The sequence below is a fragment of the Arachis ipaensis genome, chromosome B04 (genome assembly GCF_000816755.2).
Source record: "Arachis ipaensis cultivar K30076 chromosome B04, Araip1.1, whole genome shotgun sequence".
Taxonomy (NCBI): domain Eukaryota; kingdom Viridiplantae; phylum Streptophyta; class Magnoliopsida; order Fabales; family Fabaceae; genus Arachis; species Arachis ipaensis.
The window spans coordinates 99808556-99812734 of record NC_029788.2 but is presented as its reverse complement, the minus strand read 5'-3'; positions in this window follow the sequence as shown (position 1 = coordinate 99812734).

The window sequence follows — 4179 nt, the reverse complement described above, 5'->3', positions numbered from 1 at the left end:
AGAGGATCTTATGGCATTGCCATGGATCACAATATGGAGGCCATTTCGGAGGTGAGCGAACAGCCACCAAGGTCCTCCAATGTGGCTTCTACTGGCCTACACTCTATAGAGATTCGCAAGAGTTTGTACGTAACTGTGACAGTTGCCAAAGAGCTGGTAATCTGCCTCATGGTTACGCCATGCCTCAACAAGGAATCTTGGAGATTGAGTTGTTTGACGTGTGGGGAATTGACTTCATGGGACCTTTCCCACCATCATACTCAAACACTTATATTCTGGTGGCAATTGACTATGTATCAAAATGGGTAGAGGCCGTTGCCACACCCACCAATGATACTAAAACAGTGCTGAAGTTCTTCCAAAAACATATCTTCAGCAGGTTTGGTGTCCCTAGGGTACTAATCAGTGATGGGGGCACTCACTTCTGCAACAAACAGCTTTACTCTGCCATGGTCCGGTATGGGATTCGCCACAAGGTGGCGACTCTATATCATCCACAGACAAATGGGCAAGCTGAAGTTTCTAACAGAGAACTAAAAAGAATCCTGGAACTTACTATAAGTACCCGTAGAAAGGATTGGGCACGAAGCTTGGATGATGCTCTGTGGGCTTACAGAACAGCATTCAAGACTCCTATAGGGACCTCTCCATACCAACTTGTGTATGGTAAGGCTTGTCACCTGCCCGTGGAACTGGAACATAAGGCCTACTGGGCAACCAGATTCCTAAACTTTGATGCCAAATTAGCTGGAGAAAAAAAATTGCCCCAGCTGAATGAGCTAGAGGAATTCAGATTCACTGCTTTCGAAAATCCAAGCTTTATAAAGAGAAATAAAAAAGGTGGCATGACAGAAAGCTGTCATCTAGAATCTTTGAATCAGGACAAAAGGTTCTGTTGTTTAACTCTAGGCTCAGGCTATTCCCCGGAAAACTGAAATCCCGGTGGAGGGGACCATATGTGAAGTGTATCACCATATAGTTATGTGGAGCTTCAAGACATTGATTCTGATAAGAAGTTCATTGTTAATGGACAGAGAATCAAGCACTATCTTGAAGGCAATGTTGAGCAAGAGTGCTCAAGGCTGAGGCTAGATTAAAAGCTCAGCAAGGTCCAGCTAAAGACAATAAAGAAGCGCTTGCTGGGAGGCAACCCAGCCATCAGCTGACTTTTTCTGTTATTTTATTTTATTTTATTTTATTTTATTTTATTTTATTTTATTTTATTTTATTTTATTTTTCATTTTTAATTACATGAGCTTAATATTAACAAGGTAAAGAATCAATTGCATAAGTTCACAGGGCTACAGAAGGATTCAGAGCACAAAACAGACAAAAGGAGCTCACTGGCAAGAAAACGCCAGTAAAAGGCTATTTTGGGCGTTCAACGCCCAAAAGAAGCATCTACTGGGCGTTGAACGCCAGTAAGGATAGCCATCTGGGCATTTAACGCCAGATTTACAGCATCCTGGGCGTTCAGAAAAACGCCCAATGACAAAGGAGTTCCTAGCGTTCAACGCCAGAAAGAAGCAACAGTTGGGCATTGAACGCCCAAGAGAAGCAGCATTTAGGCGTTAAACGCCCAAAACATGCAGCATTTGGGCGTTTAACGCCAGGATGGTGGGGAGGAGGTAAATTCGTTTTTACTTCACAATTTTTATTTTAATTTTAATTTTCATGTTTCAATTCATGATTTCTTGCATAAACATGTTACAAACTCTCAATTCCAAAAATCTTTTAACCCTAATTTCTAAAAACCCTATTTCAAAAATATCAAATGTATCTTAATCCATAAACACAAATCCTATTTTTCAATCCAATCCAACTCTTTTTCAAATTTTCCAAAACAAATCAATCTCTTTTCCTTCTAAAATTTTTTCAACTCATCAATATCTTTTTCAAATCTCCACATTATTTTTTTCAAAATCTAGATTTATCTATTTCAAATATCTTTCATATCTTTTCAATTTTAAATCACATCTTTTCATATCATACTTATCTTTTCTAAATCACTTTTTCTATCATATATTTTTCAAATAATTTTCGAAACCCACCCCCTACCCCTTAAATATTGGCTCGGCTGGTGCACGAATTGTGAATCACACTTTTCACAACTCGTACCACTAACCAGCAAGTGCACTGGGTCGTCCAAGTAATACCTTACGTGAGTAAGGGTCGAATCCCACGGAGATTGTTGGTTTGAAGCAATCTATGGTTATCTTGCAATTCTTAGTCAGAAAGTCAATTTTTATTTATCCGTTGAATTGCGAATAAACAAGAGAGTATGGGTTAAAGGTTACTTGTTATGCAGTAATGGAGAATATGTTGGAGTTTTGGAGATGCTTTGCCTTCTGAATCTCTGCTTTTCTCTGTCTTCTGATTCACGCACGCACGTCCTTCTATGGCAAGTTGTGTGTAGGTGGATCACTGTTGTCAATGGCTACCATCCATCCTTCCAGTGAAAAGGGTCCAGGTGCGCTGTCACCGCACGGCTAATCTTCTGCAGGTTCTCAGTTGTACCGGAATAGGATTTACTATCCTTTTGCGTCTGTCACTACGCCCAGCACTCGCGAGTTTGAAGTTCGTCACAGTCATCCAATTCCAGAATCCTACTCGGAATACCACAGACAAGGTTTAGACTTTCCGGATTCTCATGAATGCCGCCATCAATCTAGCTTATACCACGGAGATTCTAATTAAGGAATCTAAGAGATATTCATTCAATCTGATGTAGAACGGAGGTGATTGTCAGACACACGTTCATGGATTGAGGAAGGTGATAAGTGTCACTGATCATCACCTTCTCCATAGTTAGGCACGAATGGATATCTTAGATAGGAACACGCATGTTTGAATGGAAAACAAAATGCATTAATTCATCGAGACACAGCAGAGCTCCTCACCCCCAACAATGGAGTTTAGAGACTCATGCCGTCAAAGAGTACAAAATTCAGATCTAAAATGTCATGAGATACAAAATAAATCTCTAAAAGTTGTTTAAATACTAAACTAGTAGCCTAGGTTTACAAAAAATGAGTAAACTATGATGGGTGGTGCAGAGATCCACTTCTGGGGCCCACTTGGTGTGTGCTGGGGCTGAGACTTAAACAATTCACGTGCATAAGGCTGTTTTGGGCGTTCAACACCAGGTTTGGATCCATTTCTGGCGTTGAACTCCAACTTTTGATTCTTTTCTGGCGCTGGACGCCGGAATTGGGCAGAGGACTGGCGTTGAACACCAGTTTACGTCATCTATCTTTGAGAAAAGTATGGACTATTATATATTGCTGGAAAGCCCTGGATGTCTACTTTCCAACGCAATTGAAAGCGCGCCATTTTGAATTCTGTAGCTCCAGAAAATCCACTTTGAGTGCAGGGAGGTCAGAATCCAACAGCATCAGCAGTCCTTTTTCAGCCTGAATCAGATTTTTGCTCAGCTCCCTCAATTTCAGCCCGAAAAATATCTGAAATTACAGAAAAACACACAACTCATAGTAAAGTCCAGAAATATGAATTTTTCCTAAAAACTAATGAAAATAAACTAAAAACTAACTAGAATATACTAAAAACTATATGAAGTTAACCCCAAAAAGCGTATAAAATATCCGCTCATCACAACACCAAACTTAAACTGTTGCTTGTCCTCAAGCAACTAGACAAATAAAATAGAAGACTAATTGGTTGAGAAGCAATAATATCTCAGAGTCTTTGAGTGAAGCTCAGATTCTAATTAGATGAGCAGGACTAGTAGCTTTTTGCTTCCGAACAGTTTTGGCATCTCACTTTATCCATTGAAGCTCAGAGTGATTGGCATCTATAGGAACTTAGAATTCAGATAGTGTTATTAATTCTCCTATTTCAGTATGATGATTCTTGAACACAGCTATTTCATGAGTCTTGGCCGTGGCCCTAAGCACTTTGTTTTCCAGTATTACCACCGGATACATAAATGCCACAGACACATAATTGGGTGAACCTTTTAGATTGTGACTCAGCTTTGCTAAAGTCCCCAATTAGAGGTGTCCAGAGTTCTTAAGCACACTCTTCTTTCTGCTTTGGACCTTGACTTTAACCGCTCAGTCTCAAGTTTTCACTTGACACCTTCACGCCACAAGCACATGGTTAGGGAAAGCTCGGTTTAGCCGCTTAGGTAAGGATTTTATTCCCTTAGGCCCTCCTATC